At 39.1% G+C, this 17,988-nt stretch overlaps 1 long non-coding RNA gene across 2 annotated transcripts; it reads left to right on the top strand.

Moving 5' to 3' along the window:
- Positions 1-13,258: 13,258 nt before the first annotated feature.
- Positions 13,259-16,328, top strand: LOC110795488 (uncharacterized). Of its 2 annotated transcripts, XR_008927072.1 has the most exons (4): positions 13,259-13,728; positions 14,886-14,987; positions 15,171-15,254; positions 15,731-16,328. It is a non-coding gene; the product is annotated as an uncharacterized lncRNA (long non-coding RNA). The 2 variants fall into 2 exon arrangements; XR_008927073.1 differs by lacking the exon at positions 14,886-14,987.
- The last annotated feature ends 1,660 nt before the right edge of the window (positions 16,329-17,988 follow it).

Genomic DNA, 17,988 nt, shown 5'->3' with positions numbered 1-17,988 from the left:
TTCAATTTTAATTAGAATAAAGTCTAAGGATTAATAGTTTGGAAATTGATTAATCTTTTAGGACGCGTTTATGTGAACGTGAATTTTAATTAATTCACTTAAATACTTTCATATTTACATGGGCCATTCGTTTTAGCATACGAATGGGTGAATGCATAGAATATATATTTTATGCAATGTAGGTACTCCAAGTGACTAGTATGGCCAAATTTAGGATAGTTAAATACGGTCTGCGCACCGTTCTATCTTTGAATGTAAAGTTTTAAATATGGTCTGCATACCATGGAAATTTTGATGTAATTTATTTTCAAGTATTTCTAAGTTTAGAACTTTAAGTTAGCATTTGAACGAAGATTCAAGACGATGCCAAGCTAACAAGGAGGTGATGAAGATTGGATGCTTCAAGACAAGAAGTTTTGAGCCATACTAGATCACCAATCATTTATGCAATTTAATATATATATATATATTATGCGTGAATGTATGAATGTATGTATGCTTTGCATGAACAGGTTGTTTCCTATGAATCGATTAGGTTTAAGTTCACTAAATAATCGAACCAACATAGAAACAACTAGGTCCAAGTAATATTGAGTTTTAAAAATTTCCTTCCAAATCAACACTTACAAAAATCTAGGGATCTAAGATAGTAGGTTTACGCTAAAGCGAGGTGCTATTTTAGTTGACTTAGGTGGTAAGGCGTCCTAAAGGAGCACGTTGATTGTGGTTTCAACTCAAACAACAATGGCATTATGTTGTGGCAATGGGATAAATTATGGCATTAATTTATTAACCAAGAGTAATTTGGAGATTACTAGCAATAGGTTTTGCTTACCTAAAATCTTAAACTACTTAAGACATGCTAAAGCTGCTTAAGGATTTAGGACTTTTGGGGTCTTGGAATCGTTTCATTCATTTTGGACCATGTTTTATTTTTGAATGAATGAAATGTTTAATAGCTTTGATGATTGCGTGAATGCTTTTATTTCAAGTGATTAAAGTATGATAAGTGTTTTTCTTTGCTAGTTCATTTTGTAGAATCGTAAATCTTCAACTTTATTGCGTTCGGACAATAGAACTGCGATATTTCCTCGATCGATAGGTAACTATTTTTGAGAGCGATTCTCAAACAAAAGGAGAGTGAAAGCGTATCTTGAATGCTATTTTCTTATAGTGATATTCATGGTTGTTTTCAAACTAAAATTTGAATGGTAGACCAATTGGACCTCATATATTCAGAATACTGGGTACTTTTGAAATAATGAAGTATTGAGTTAAAGACTCATGTATAACCAATGGTTAACAACCAATTTTCTTTTGATTCGGTGATGAATTAGACTCATTGGATGTTGTCATTCAAAGTGAACAAAAGAAAGGGACTTTGTAAGCATAACAAAGTAAGAAGATCAAGCAAAGAGTAAAATCTTTAGAACTATAAGAAAACGTGCTAGAAAGGATAGGAAAGGGGAACAAAAGAAATGAATTCATATTCAATTTCTACCTAAAAGTTTGTGTTAAAGAGAAACGACTTAGCAAATAAACTCCTATGGTATTAGATTACTGCTTGAGGTTCTAAACTCTTGTTAAGAACTCAAATTCCGGGAGCTAAGTCTGGTAATTGACCTACAAGTGGGTAATGAAGGAAAGTTGTGCTACATTAATTGTATGGTCATCATGTTTGTTTTAAAGTCCTTCTAAAGGCTGGAACTTAATGGTATTATGTTCTATTAATCATCATAATCAATTTCTGTTTGGACAACGGAAAGACTCACATTCAAGTAAACAAAAACATTCATTGAGTGTTTATTTGAATGAAATGGTCACTTAAGGGTTGAGTCATATGATTGATTAATAAACAAACGAATCTCTTCACACTCAAACTTCAGAAGGTTCAAATCAAACATTTTTTATTTGTGTTCCACATATCTTTGGCAATGTCATACGACCATATCAACAAGTCAACATTCTAAGATTCCATGGCATAGATTTCTGAAAGTTGGTTAATTTAAGACATGTGGGTCTTGCTTGTTGAACATGACATAGAAATGGACTATTGTTAGAAGTTTCTAGTCAATGAAGTTCATGGGCCAAAGATAGATTTTATGACTTACCTATTTCACAAGAATTTGAGAAAATATGGCTATATTTACTCAAAGTGAAATGTGTGAAATGCTTCAATGTAATTCACAAAAGGGTATAAAATCAACTTGGCAAGAATTTTGGAACATCTAGGCTGAGTCAAGGTAATGTTTGCATGAGCCAAGAAAGATTATCTAGATTGTTTATATGGCATTATAACAATCGAAGCTCCATAAGAATATGGTATGTCCAAATGGAGAAATCGGAATCTATTTCGATTAACGATAATCACGACTATTTTCCTATATAGTTTCTAATTACACTCTCAAGTGACTTTCACACTAAACAAAGTTGTCAAAGCTAAGGATAAGATGTCATAAGGATTGAACTTCGGTTCAGTACATCTTTTCAGTACATATATATCTAGGGTAGTCGAACCCAGTGGGAGTTAATGTTTACATCAAACAAACTCAAGGATAGATATATGTTTCTTTATTAGCGACTCATAGAAACAAAAGGTATTGATTCTACCACAAATCTTAGAACATATGGTTGTTGCTTAAGATAATGTCTTTTAGGAAACCATCATATTTCCAAAAAGGCAAGTGGGAGAAAAATGACCTCGAATGGACTTCGAGTCAAGCAACAAACGAATGTAGGATACTTAGGAGTCTATGGAAAAGCTCCGTACTTAGAAGCCTTTGGAAGAGCTTCAGGAAGACTTTAGAAGTGCTTCAACAGAATCCTAATACTCAAAGGACTTGAGTAATGTCTTTTAGACACTAACGTTTGATGTTCAATACCTAGGTAAATCGTATAAGGAATAGAATTCAACCAAGATAGATACATAGATATCTTGAGGAATGAAGACTTTGGAAAGTGCTTCAAAAACATACGACTTACAGGTTAGCTACGACGAATTAAAAATTCCCAAGTATGGTTTGAGTCCATTAAAAACATAAGTATGGTTCGAGGCCATACAAAATGGTTTGAGGCCATTTCATCCAAAGTACCTTCATCTTGAAGAATCAAATCTATGATTTGGTTGATTTGCATAACGGGTTCACTCCCATTAGTTGCAAACATATTTTCTAAACATAGAACGTTGGTTTGCATAACGGGTTCACTCCCATTGGTTGCAAACATGTCTTCTAAACATACAACGTTGATTTGCATAAAGGGTTCACTCCCATTGGTTGCAAACATGTTTTCAAAACATACAGAGATGATATTGTTTACTAATACAAAAGAGAAGCTAGATTGGTGGTTAAAGATTGTAAACAACTTCACGGCGTTGATAGTGTTGAAATCTTTTTCACCAAGTCGGAATGCTTGAAACATTTTGGATAAATCTAGCAATCATTGCATATGGCAATATGGCAATTGGAAAACTAAACACCTTACTCAATTGGACTTGGAGAAAGGAATTGTGTGCATCACTCAATGTAAAAGTTTTGGATGCTAGATAAAAGAGCAAGCTTAAGAAATCTATTCATAGAATAAAGAATGCAAGTGGGAATTAGACCATATTTGTCTAAAAGGCTATTGAGCAATCATAGTTCTATGAAAATATGGATCATCTTATAGATGAGGAGTTTAGTGGGAGCCAAGTCAAGTTTATTGGTTCTATATATGAGATACATATCTCTGTATTGAAAATAACATTCAAATTCTAAATGGTTAGATTTGAAAGTATTTGTCAATATTAGAACCATGGCGAAACTTAGAACATATTGGGTTAAAGATCTATTGGATAGGATCTAAAGCGTTGTTTGGATTCTGTAAAAGTAATTACTAAATCAAACACAATGGAGAGACTCAAAAGAGACTCTCAACCCATATGAGTAAGTCTAAGTTATGAATGCTTTAACTAAGTATAAAGCTAGGCTGTTATCACTAAAGTTAAGCATGAAAGACCTTGAAGAGGTGCCTTCACCTTATATCACATGGCAATGCCAAGATTTTAGCAAGATTCAGTGTTTCTTGAAACAAAATGAAGCTAAAAGTTACATGGATGGATTTTAAAATGCGAATGGTTTTTGCATTACAATCAATCATGTATAATGTGATATACAGATCGCCAAGATAACTCGTGAACGTTGGATCGTGACGAGTTTATACCAATCTCTATTGATCTGGATCAAAGATCATTGGAACAGTATCAAGAACATCCAATACATTGGGAGATGTAGGATGAGCACTTGATAAGAGGAAGTGAAGATAACTAAAGTTTTGATGCTACATGCATTTGCCTAAGCAAAAATTGAATCTTGTTGTTAGGCAAACCACAAACATACACGGGCAGTTGGGCGTCGTGGTTAAACGGTGGTTACGTAGGTTCTAAACCATATGTGATGCATGGGAACCTGAATCAATGATTAGTTTCCAAGTTCTCAGTTGAAAGATGTATCTCCCACATCTCTGTGAACTGGTTGGAGTATTCCAAAAGGATGGCATCATTTGAAATTCTACATAATTGAAATGAATTCATTGTTGCCTAAGAAGCAATGAAAGGGAATTGTTTTTAGTGGGAGTTCTTCAATGAACTCAGGTTGATCACAAGTCTGCTACCTGGATGATTTTCTACTTTAGATATGATTATCATTCTAAACAGCAACGAAAGACTAGATCATTCTAGAAACATATTCAAATATCTTTTCATCCTACATCGAAAGGCTTTCGATAGAAAAGATGCTAAGGATAGCAAAGTATGATAAACTAAACCTCTGCATTGAATGATACACAACATTTATATGCAGATATGGAATCAAGTTTGAGTTCCATGAATGTTTTAAGTATTGGGTGAAAGGCCTATATCTGTAAAACATTAAATGCTTGATTTTGGGTTAGAAGCCCACAAATTGGTAAGCATTTGGTTTAAACATTTATCATTTATGGAATTATATTTCATAGTTCATTTAATCTTGGTTTAGTATTAAATGATAAGTCCATGTGATTCAAATCATTCAAATGGGATGTCAAGATGGATTCTTCGACAAAGAAACACCCATAAGTGAACTTGAATATTGAAGTCACAAAGGATCCCTAATCCAGGTCATTGAAAGGTGGACGACCAATGACTAATGAAGATTAGATTGCAAATAGATTACTTAGTTCTGTTTCTTGAACTAGAGTGACTGGATGTCAGAATCTTTTTCATAAATACTTATTGGATCTTGTATCGGGTTGACCATGAGAACGCTTTAAGAGATTAAAGTCATGTCATAGGTAGTTCTCATTAATGGTGATTAGAAACCGTTCCTCAGAACATGAGCGATTATGTCTGCTCGTTTGAGAATTAGTTCGCTTTGATACTAGCTAAACGTCGCACCGTAAAAGGAGGCTACAAAAGCAGTTATTGGGCGTACTATGAATCAAAGTGAGTGTTCATAGATTGCAAGAATGAATTGTCCTCCTATCTTTGATAGGATATGGTGTTGTTGTGTAACAAGGCCTCTCGGAGAGTTAGATACTGTAAAATGCATGGCCATGCTTAGAATGGTTAGGCTTAACCTTCTGCAAAAGTATGACAGTTGAACTCTGTAATCCGAGAAACACTTCTGGACCTAATAAGGATGGCTTGGATCTTACCTTATGTTCAGTAAGTAACACTAAGAGACAAAGGAATGTGGATGCACACTTGTCTGAATGACAAGTGGGAGATTGAAGGAAATATGTCCTTCACCCAAGGTGCATTAAGTCTAATACCAAGGTTCAGATTAATTGCGAACAATTAATTCAGTGAGATCAAGTGATCGGAACAGCTAGCTGGAGCAATGCTTTCGATCAGTGAGTTCTAATGGATATTGAACTCACAACTTATTTTTTACTGAACCTACAAGGTCACACCAATGACACGTAACAGATCACCGGATGAAATGAATCGGAAATTCATTTAATAGCTTTTCGGGATTTAAGTTGGAAACGTATTATACGATACGACCTTGCATCGGAATCGTATATCGTATCGTGAATATTCGTAAGCTAGGCGAAACGAATAAATCGTATCGTACGACGGTGATTCATCGTGTACGAAACGATAAATAATATATCGGAAATATATTAAACGCGAATACGAAGAGCGGCCCACGAGCCGAGTGCACGAAGCACTCGAGGCCCATGGGCGCACGCTAGGCGAGCAAGCAAGGGCCAAGGCAACACGGCAGCGCTGGCCCATGGCCGAGCGGAGCTGCGAGTGTGCGTGCGGGCCTATGCAGCGACACAGCCACAGCAGCGAGGCCCATGGCCCAGCGCGCTGTGCTTGTCTCACGCGTGGCTTGCTAGCCGGCCTTGCCTCCGGTCTTGGTCGGTTAGTAAGGTTATGTAAATAACCTTATGACCTAATTTCCAACTTACTGCAATCACAATTCAGATTACACACAACCCTAGGAGAAAACAGAGAACCCTAATTCTCTCTGTGCCTCCATAGTGTGTTCATCCCAAAAAGAAAATCTCTTTATCGATTGTCTAAGCTACGATAATCAAGACGGATCTGATCGTGTCGGTGAACCAAGTAGAGGAACGACAAGTGGAGTTCTTTGTTCGTGTTCGTTGACAGATTATTGTGGAAAACACGCTTCGAATGTAAGTTTGCTTAATCTGTGCTTTATACATATTTTCTGGCTTTGGGGATTGTTCCGCACATGTTATTATGTTTAACTGTATTCCCCAACATCCTCGCCCTTTTATAAACTGTTAAACTAATCAAATCTGATTGTTCTATCACGCCTAATAAAGATAATATGTTGGGAAATTGGATTATCATGCTAGGTCCCTTAAAACAATCTAAATCAGATAATCGCGATCGATCTAGTATTATATGTTGCATATTGTTAAAATCAACTCAGATTAGTTTAATAGTTAACGCATGTCCTTTCAATTATTTATGCTGAGATAGTAAGGATATCCTGCCTTTGGAGTTATCGACGAACGAGTACTCCTCTCGGTAGTTACAGTCCCCCGAACCCTCAATCTCTACCTTGCGGGTGTATGTTGAGAGGTCCCCACACCAGGGATCACAAGGGAACCGACGGCCGTCGTGGTCAAACATAATTGCACTCCCTTTATGTCACGATAACCGGGTTTTGTCAGTTTTTCTCATTGTCGTTAAAAACTGAATGACGATTCCTATATTACTAGTCAATTGGGTGTAAAGTCACAGGAAATCCAATTACACTTGATTTGACCAAAAGAAACGTCACACCCACGAGGGATGAGGTCAGGCATTAGCCTCGTGCTTTTTCGACCCCCTCACAGGTATTGCTGCAGGTTGGGCTTTTCCAGGCCGCCCCGGTTTTCCGATCGTATCCTTTCTATGCGCATTTGGCTTTTGCGTAAGTCAGCATCTCCCAACCCTGGTTTGTAGCCCAAACCAAACAATGGGGAGAACATGGGTAAGGGGAGATAAGTCGTGTCTATTCCCCTTATTCCCAGGGGCATCCCTAGAAAGTATCCATAGGATAGAATAATTTTTGGTATAATCTGTGATGCTCGCGGATCCAAGAATGTTGGATCCTATGCCTCGACGGCTGAGACGGTCTCATCTATTTGAAAGCCGTACAAGTCTTCCCGATCGCCCCTTGTCTCGGTCATGGAACAACTGAAGTCGAGAAGCGAGGCTTGGATTGCTATCGTCACTCCATTATGGTTCAGTTTGACCATTTGGTGCAGAGTGGAAGCTACTCCTCCCAAGTCGTGTAGCCATGGGCGTCATAGGAGAAGGTTGAATGTGGGGTTGATGTCCACCACTTGGAACTCCGTAGTTCTTGCTACAGGTCCCGTCTGTATGGTGAGTTTAATCTTGCCATACACTGCTCGCTAGGAGTTATCATAGGCTCGTATTCCTTGACTAGTTGGTTGGAGATCAGTATCTTACAAGCCTAGGTATCGAGTCGTCCTTTGCATCCGACCACTAAGTAAAGCGCTTTGTTATGGGCGCTCCCTTCTTTAGGTAAGTCTTTTTCAGTAAAGACTATTCCCCGATCTTCTAATTCCCTAGTGACTTGGTTCACTAGCAAGTCTGGAGTGATATCTGTGGGGACTGAAACAAGGTCAAGGGACCTAATTACTTTGTCACGGTGCACTTTTGAGCTGCACATGAGATCCCAGATGGTGATTTTTTCCTTTGTCCTCTTTAACTACCATAGAAAGGGATCTTGGATAGCTCCGGCTATGGTGTTGGACAGGGTTTGTTCGGTGTTTTTCCGGACCGGGATATCGCTCGTAGGTGGCGGGCTAATATCCGGTTGGTACACTCTTCCAGACCGGGTTAAGTTGTTGACCTCGGTTTCCGGAGGAGGGTAGGTGAAGGGTACTGCGTGCCATTCTTTGGTGAAGTAGTTCTGGCATGTGGCTTCGGCTTGACATAAGTAGACATCCTCGGTATTGTCGTCCCAAATGCTACAGACGTCGTTATATTCATAGTGTGCTAGTAATCGGGCCATCCGTTTCTTTTTGTACGGAATTACATATTGGTAAATCCGTTTTGATTAAACTCGAATTCTTACTAGGTGTGGTTATAAATAGATGGTGCAACGTCCATGATTCTTTCACCTCGCATGCATTGTCTAATTTCTTATGTTTCTGAATACAATTACCCCCCACCCTTTTTTTGTGTTTTTGCCATGTCAACACCTGTCCCCCCTGTGTCTTTGAAACTAGTTGTCAGTAAATGGCTTCGTTCGCTTTCTCCTATTGATAAGATGTTGCTAAAATTTTCTAGAGCTGCAATAAGATGTTGCTTCGTTCGTTCGCTTCAACTTTTGAGCGCTAGAATTTTCTAGAGCTGCATTTTCAGCGTTGAAAAATTCCAGCGCTTCGAGGTCTTTTGCGTGGAAAATCGTGCTGTTTTCTTTGTACTTATTTTGCAAAGTATGGTCGTGCACTAAAGGTTATTAAACCAAAATTAAGTATGCTTTGCGAAGTTATTAGGTTTAGTACGTGAAATACTTAATGTTTTAGCATTTTATTCTACATTAGTGACTTAAGACGGTTTTTTAAGTGGTACTCACATGGGCAAGATGTGGATGTTTAAGTGTAAGCGGCTGGCGATCGCATGAATCCTATTTCTTCAAGATAATCGTTTGTCTATTATTATTTTTCGCCGATTGACCATTTGTACGCTTTGTTTATAGTTGACCGTCTGACGGATTGACTGCCTGAGTTTCCGTATATTGCGCTCAAAGTGGCCCTTTGTTTATTTTATCCACAAAGTTTCTTAATAATTCTGGTTATTGGACAAATAGTGTAGATCGTTTTTAATAATGCTGCTAATTCTATTGAAAGATAATTTGAAACACACTTGATGAAAAGAAAGAACATAAAGAGTACGTTTAGCTAGTTTTCTCGGGAATCATCGTCCGAGATTTTTATTGAAAACAACTTAAATAATTAGCCTAGGTGATAAATATTTTGGGTTTCTTAAGACTCAGATTAGACCCTGGGGTTCTAGACCGGTTGCGGGTTCATCGGTGAAGGGTTCTGGTTCTTGTCATCGTCATTTTAAAGTTGATTCCTTTGGAACAAGCCCATTTGATAGTCCGGTACCAACTTCCTTCCTTTCCTGTAGCAGCCTGGGGTGATGGAGCGATTAACAGATTTGGATCGAAGTTTTCATCTTGTACGGCCAGGGTTGCAAGGTCGGGTTCTTCCGCGAACGACTTTAGCTCACCGAACAGTGATTGCAGGGCTTGCTCTTCTATGGATAGCTAATATTCAGGCCTATCTAGGGCGAGGAATAGTGCCTTGTCCGAGAGGTTGCAGTCATGGAAAATCTCTAAGCTCTTATGGATGTCGTTACTGAAAAATGGTTCCGTAAAGCCGTAAAATGGGTGGTCTTCTCCTTTTTGCACGAACATGCCATTCATGGTTTCTCGGTATGGCTGTAGGGTGGGCTTTTCCTGGCCGCCCCGGTTTTCGGATCGTATCCTTCCTATGCGCATTTGGCTTTTGCGTAAGTCAACATCTCCCAACCCTGGTTTGTAGCCCAAACCAAACAATGGGGAGAACATGGGTAAGGGGAGATAAGTCGTGTCTATTCCCCTTATTCCCAGGGGCATCCCTAGAAAGTATCTACAGGATAGAATAATTTTTGGTATAATCTGTGATGCTCGCGGATCCAAGAATGTTGGATCGTATGCCTCGACGGCTGAGACGGTCTCATCTATTTGAAAGTTGTACAGGTCTTCCTGATCGCCCGTTGTCTCGGTCATGGAACAACTGAAGTTGATAGGCGGGGCTTGGATGGCTATCGTCACTCCATTATGGTTCAGTTTGACCATTTGGTGCAGAGTGGAAGCTACTCCTCCCAAGTCGTGTAGCCATGGGCGTCATAGGAGAAGGTTGAATATAGGGTTGATATCCACCACTTGGAACTCCGTAGTTTTTGTTATAGGTCCGGTCTTTATGGTGAGTTTAATCTTGCCATACACTGCTCTCTTGGAGTTATCATAGGCTCGTATTCCTTGACTGGTCGGTTGGAGATCAGTATCTTTCAGGCCTAGGAATCGAGCCGTGCGGAGTGGGGAAACGTTTACAGTTGAGCAGTTGTCTACCTGTCCGAGTTCGATGTTTTTCCCTTTGCATCCGACCACTAAGTAAAGCGCTTTGTTATTGGCGCTCCCTTCTTTGGGTAAGTCTTTTTCTGTAAAGACTATTGCCCGATCTTCTAAGTCCCTAGTGACTTTGTTCACTAGCAAGTCTGGAGTGATATCTGTGGGGACTGAAACAAGGTGAAGGGACCTAATTACTTTGTCACGGTGCACTTTTTAGGTGCACATGATATCCCAGATGGTGATTTTTTCCTCAGTCCTCTTTAACTACCTCAGAAAGGGATCTTCCATAGCCCCGGCTATGGTGTAAGAACGGGTTTGTTCGGTATTTTGTCGGACCGGGATATCGCTTGTAGGTGGCGGGCTAATATCCGGTTGGTACACTCTTCCAGACCGGGTTAAGTTGTTGACCTCGATTTCCGGAGGAGGGTAGGTGAAGGGTACTGCGTGCCAGTCTTTGGTCAAGTAGTTCTGGCCTGTGGCTTCGGCTTGGAATAAGTAGACATCCTCGGTATTATCGTCCCAAATGCCGCAGAGTTTGTTATATTCATAGTGTGCTAGTAATAGGGCTAGCGGTTCCTATTGAGGTGTTATATAGCTCGAGGGATCAGTAGCTGTGCACTCTGGTAATCGAGTGTTATGCAGCAGGCTCCCAGAGGGTCGGTGTTGTTGCTAGGTTTGTTCACGTTGGGCAGGGGAATGATGTTGTCTTTTATCATATCATGTATCGTGTTCTTAAGGAACCAACAATCTTTAATATTGTGGCCTCCGACCCTGTGGTATTTGCAGTAGGAAGATTCAACCCAGTACTTGTTTGTGACTGTAGGTTTTGGTGTTGGTTCTAATGGGACCAATTTTCCTTGAGCGCATAGTCGGTCGAATGCGCTCCCAAAGTTGGCCCTAGTGGGGCAAACTTTCGGCCCTTGAACCAGCGTTTGGTCCTCAGCAAGCTGTTTTCGGCGCGTGGACCTCTTGGGCCCGAGACTGCTCACCTTTCTTGTAAGTGTTACTCCGAGGTGTGTATTACGGTTTTGTCGCAGCACTCTGGGTGCTTCTGAAGAGATCATCTTCAATTTTGATGCCCACGTACGTCGTAGATTCTATTGAAGGAATCCAGACCGAGTTATCGCACATGCTGTTTGTAAGTTGGGTCCAAGTTGTCAATGAACTTTTGGACTAGCTATGGTTCGGGAGGCTTCTGTATTATCTGGGTGGCTTGCGCTCTCCATCGACTGAAGTAAGTCGTGAATCCTTCGTTTTTTTTCTGCGAGAGGACTTCTAGCTCGCGCATGGTTACCTGGAAGTCCATATTCGACGAGTAATGTTTGACAAAGATGTTAGTAAAGTCCTTCCAAGTGGGGAAAGTCTTAGGGTCCAGTTCATAGAACCATTGGAGGTTAGTCGATTCCAAGGACAATGGGCCGGCTGATAGATACATGGATCTATCCACGCCTTTTAGGTTCATCGCGCCCACAAAGCTCAAAAGGTGATTTCCTGGGATTATCTGTCACCTTGAACTTGGGCAAGTCGGATGAATTGAACTTTTCTGGTAATTTGCAAGCAAGAGGTTTAGGATCGTTCGAGAATAATTTTCTTCCCATGGTCTCTTGAAGGACCATTTTCTTGATCTTCCTAGTGTTATCCTGCTCATTTTGGGCCTGAGTAGCCGTTAGTTTTTTATTTTCCATGCGGAGCTGTTCCATAGCAGTGGCCATTAGCTGGACCTGTGAGGCCAAATCTTCGAGCGACATATTGGTAGTTGATGTAGAGAAGAACTGGGGTTGGAAGACTGGAGATCTTGGAAAAGGGGAACGACGGATTGAGACAAGAGTTACTCTTTCTGCAATCGTACTGGAAATTGGGGTGACGGACTCAAGACATGCTAATCTTTGATCTTCAGTTCAGCGCCAAGTAGCGGAACCAACCCTATGTTACAAGACAGCTATTTAGGATGACGGATTGGTTTACTATAGGATACAAACTTAATACTGACTCGGAATGGCTCAATTTCTTGGGTAAGGGTAGTTTCTTACAAAGACTTAACTCAGGTGAACGTCAGATTATTTATTTTTTTAGCTCGAATGGTGTCATGCCACTCATAAATATCGTTGGTGAGCCAACGATTACTTTACGAATTGTTTTTTTTAAGTTAGGTCAGAGTACGCGAAAATTGTCAAACTTAAATATGCAGCGCTGATATTTTCTAGCGCTTGCCTGTGGAGCGCTCGAAAATTCCAGCGCTTGCAGGCACTTGTGCAGATTTTTCCTTTCAATCAGTTTTACTCAGTGGCTTGAATATTATCAAACTGGACCCTTCATTAGAGCATTCGTGCGCTCAAATATTTAGCATTTCGACACAAGTTACAAGTAATTTCACTAGTAGAAAAAACCCCTGTTGCAACCCCCTTGTTGCAGCGTACATGGATAAATACCCTGCAACAAGGAATCGGTCAAACCATTTAAAAGGCTGTTGCAGCGTACAATTATAATGTTCATTGCGATACCTGTTTTTGCAGGGGGCTTTTTCGTGTTCGCTGCGATAGCCTATTACGTGTTGCAGCGTACATGTATTTGTTCGGTGCAACAGGTCTGGATAAATTTTTTGTTTACTTATAATTCATTAACACCAAGCCAGTCGCGTTTCACTTTGAAAAAATTTAGCAAGCTTTCACCTTCTTCCTCCCTTCTTCGATCTTCAATGGGATGCCAAAGAAAAATTTCGATCTTCGATCTTCTTCGATGGACTACCAGTAATCTTGTCCCGCTCCTCAGCTCTCTTCTTTATTCACCTTCCCCCTTCTTCTTCCCCTCTGCGTTTTAAAACCTGGTCCAACTACCAGCCTGCCGTAATTTTTGCAGACCTAGCTTGCCGGGAGTTTACAAGCAGACCTAGCACGACGGCGCCGCTCCCTTCTCTTGTCGAGATTTTTAGAATTAAGTTTAGGAAATTAGGGTTTGTGAATTTGAATTTGGGGATTTTGGAGTTAGGGCTTTTCGTATTGGCGGCAGAGCACCACTCGGAACCACTCCACAGCAGCGGCATGAGTGACTGGAGACAACCCGCAGTGGTGGTCGACGGAGCAAGCTAGGTCTATTACAGGTACGCCTTTCACGTTGATTAGATGTTGTTTACTCTGCATCTCTATTGTTGACTTGGTGATGAGGGACTATATTAAAATTGATTGCATTTACTAAATAAGTAATACACCGTCTGATTTAAAGTAGCACAGCCTAATTAGAAGTTTTCTTAAATTTCTCATAGCTTGTACGTTTCAGAGTGTAGGGTATACTAATTAAGTAATTGTTGGTCAGTTTTTAGATTCCTAAACCTTTCATTTAACTTTGAGAATCATTTGAGTAATACAATTGTTTGTGCAAATTGCATTTCAATATGATTTAAAGCAATGTAAAAACTATCATGGGTCCTATGCCTGATGTTTCGTATCTGTGTTAAGTTGAAAACTAGCGGTATACGATTGATACCCAGTGTCGGATGCCTTTAAGGAAAGACTTATGTTAAGAAGTGAAGCGAGCTCTAGACGAGGAGCTCTCATTCCTCTTTAATTTTGTTTTCCTAAAGAGGACTTATCAAGTTGTACTGTGCTGAGTGCAAAACAATATTTTCCTATTTCTAATCTTTCCTGGTCTAAAAGTACATCAGCAGGATTAGACATTAGAATAGCATGTATCTAATGTCAATGAAAAATGAAATCTATGTGGACTGTTTAGTTTAATCCTATCTCCATAGCTGCTTGAATATCTCTAGCAAGGACTTACTCCACCCACTTTGCAGCGATTACATCCTCAATTCGAAAACAAAAGCAAAATTAGTATTTAGCTGTTCTTGTCGTTAAAGATAAATTTGAGGATATGGTAGTATTCGGAGATAGATCAATCTCATACACATAAATAGTAAAATTGTTAGAGTTTGTGTTTTTAGTGTTTTTTTTACAAAACGTTTTGTTGTTAGTTTTCAATATCAACATGATTAGTATGCGTTTATGTACATTATACAAACTACATTATGTAAAAGAACGGAAAATTGGCAAATGGGCTGGGTGTGATTGAGTTATTCCATTTCCTATCCGTGGTCTTACATTTCACGCATGTGAGATTGATCAATCTTGGATATTAACATAGACTTTCACTGGAAATAATAGTCATATAAACTAATTGGGGTGTTTAGAAAAAGCTGTCAATTTTTCTTAAGATGGTTTTGGTTTATGATTGATTTCCTGTAACACATTACCCGTTCAGATTCTGAGCATGAAGCAAAGTGGTTGTGCGTCAAAGAGACCAGCTATAGTTTTCCTGCACAGCACGCACAAGTGCAAAGAATGGTTACGGCCTTTGCTTGAGGTGGCTATGACTATTAAATGGTGTATTTTACTTCAATTAATCTTGCATTGTTCAGCGCAAGCGTTATAACTGTTCTCATATATTCCAGGCATACGCCTCACGCGGATATATTGCTGTTGCTATTGATTCACGTTATCATGGTGAACGCACATATAGTCTAACTATATATTTCCCCCCCTCCAGGTTGCATTGCACATTGAGTACAACCACAATATGTTGACATCACAACAGAAAGGGAACCCAAATTAAGGAAGTAATTGTTGGATGGTATGCTCTAACTCAACTCCTGTATTATCTTGGATCCTTCCATTAGGTTGTCATGTCATGTCATATATCTGAAGTAGGGTGGCTATCTATCTGAATATTGCTACAATGTACAGTTTCTAGTTTGCACACAGTGTAAAAGCTGCTTCTGCTGTTAAAGCATCCGATTACGCATATGCTTCTTATGTGGTTTTGATTGTTGGATAGATTTGGAGGATAAGCCTTGCACTTTAATTAATTTGCTGGATAGATTTGGAGGATATGCTTCTTAATCCTTTTGCGTTGGAACTTATACAATCTAAATATATCTTGTTACTTCATGAGTTCTGTTAAATTTTGAATCATAAAAACCTTCAAATTTTGGAATAAATAGTGCTGCCATGGTCGTGATATTCACAAGCTGGTACATAGCTAATACACGCTTGCCTACCAATTTACTTTGATCTTGGTGTCTCATCTCCCCAATTTTTGTGCTGCAGGTATTCAACCGGATTTGGTGTTACGAGAGGTTCCGCTTTGATCCATGAATTCTACTCTAGAGAGGTTGCAAATCCTTTCCATGTACTAGTGGACACTACATTCAGAAATGGAGAGGCAACCATAAAAGCCTTTGTCTTTGTTAATTTATCTCTTCGAGACCAGTCACTTGCTGCTCAATTTCAGAAAATTTCCTGCAGAACTTCGAATGTCAGAAGCAGAGAGGGTTGAATGTAGGCACTTAACCCTAGTTCTCTTGATTAATTAACCCTGCTAAATTTGAAAAATACTCCAGTAGTCTTGTGGGTCCTATATTTTAAGCTCTTAATTGCTTCTTGCGGGTTAGATTGTTGCATCTACATGGGTCTTATCAACTTGATCAACTCATCATGTGTGAGGTAGGACTTTGGTCTGTTTCTCTTCTCTAATATCAGGCCCACTGATCTTATTGATGTTCTCTTATGCTGCTGTAGTGCTTTCCTCAGTTAATTCTTTGGCTCAATGTCTCTATAGTCTTCCTTAATTGTGTTCACTCGATTCAAACTCTTTTTTTTTTTACTATTGTTGTTATGGCAATAGCTATTATTTGAGATTCATGGCTTGCTGGAAGGACTGATTCATATGATTAGTTTTAAGTTTCCAAGACTCAATCCAATCTATTTATGCACATTTGAGACTTGTTTGGTCGTTATAGGTCATATTTTGGCTAAAATAAGGCATTTTCGCTCCCAACTTTGAACTAAAGAACCTAAGGACTCATTTAAAGCATTTTACATGATTAATATGATTAGTTTTAGTTAAAATGCTCATTCCAATCTATCTTTGCACTTTTAAGGCTCATTAGGCCGTTATAGGTCATATTCAGGCTAAAATGACATTTTCGCTCCCAACTTTGAACTAACGAACCTAAAAACTCATTTAAAACTTTAATAAATGATTCATATCATTAGTTTTAACTTTCCAAGAATTAATCCAATCTATTTATGCACATTCGAGACTTCTTTGGCCGTTATAGGTCATATTTAGGCTAAAATGACATTTTCGCTCCCAACTTTGAACTAACGAAATTAAGAACTCATTTCAAACTTATTAAATGATTCAAATGAATATTTTTAACTTTTCAAGACTCAATCCGATCTATTTATGCACATTTGAGACATGTTTGGTCGTTATAGGTCGTATTTAGGCTAAAATATGGCATTTTCGCTCCAAACTTTGAACTAAAGAACCTAAGGACTCATTTTAAGCATTTTACATGATTAATATGATTAGTTTTAAGGTTAAAATACTCATTCCAATATGTCTTTGCACTTTTAACTTTCTTAAACTAATATGCATAGTTTTAATATGCATAGGTTTAACTTTCTTAAACTAATTCAAATCTATTTATGCACATTTAAGGCTCATTAGATCGCTATTAGGTCATATTTAGAGCTTAAATGACATTTTCGCTCCCAGCTTTGAACTAAAGAACCTAAGGACTCATTTGATTCTTATAAAATGATTAATATGCATTATTTAACTTTCTAAAAATCATTCTAATCTGTGTATGTACATTTAAGGCTCATTGGGTCGTTATAGGTCATATTTAGAGCTTGATTCTTTGGCTCATTGGGTCGTTATAGGTCATTTAAGCATTATTTACATGCTTGATTCTTTGGTTGTGTCTAGGTTCCTTTGCCTATGCAATAGCTCCATTATTGTCACAATATAAATCTATTGTCCTTTGATGGAGGGGACTACACCAAGTTCACCTATGAACTTCCTTAGCCAAATAGTTTCCTTTAATGCTTCATGTGCATCAATGTACTCCGCTTCAGTTGTAGAATCCGCAATGGTGCTCTGTTTAGCACTTTTCCAGCTTACTGCACCTCTGTCGAGGGAGATGACAAACCCAGACTGTGATCTGAAATCATCTTTGTCGGTTTGGAAAATTGCGTCCGTAGACCAGGAAATCATCTTTGTGCCTTTTCAGATACTTTAGAATATTCTTGGCAGCAGTCCAATGCGCCTCTCCTAGGTCTGACTGGTAGCTGCTCGTAGCATTGGGTGCGTACGCAATATCCGGGCGTGTACATATGGAATGGAACCAATCAATGATGCATTATTGAACTAATCAATGATGCATATGGAATCTCACTCATTCGTCTACGCTCATCGAGTGTTTTTGGGCACTGAGTCTTGCTTATAGTCATTCCATGAGACATGGGTAGGTAGCCTCGCTTGGAGTCTGCCATTTTGAACCTTTCAAGCACCTTAT

Source organism: Spinacia oleracea, chromosome 2 (genome assembly GCF_020520425.1).
Source record: "Spinacia oleracea cultivar Varoflay chromosome 2, BTI_SOV_V1, whole genome shotgun sequence".
Taxonomy (NCBI): Eukaryota; Viridiplantae; Streptophyta; class Magnoliopsida; order Caryophyllales; family Amaranthaceae; genus Spinacia; species Spinacia oleracea.
The sequence above is the reverse complement of the archived record's forward strand: the minus strand, read 5'-3'. Positions and strand labels throughout refer to the sequence as shown.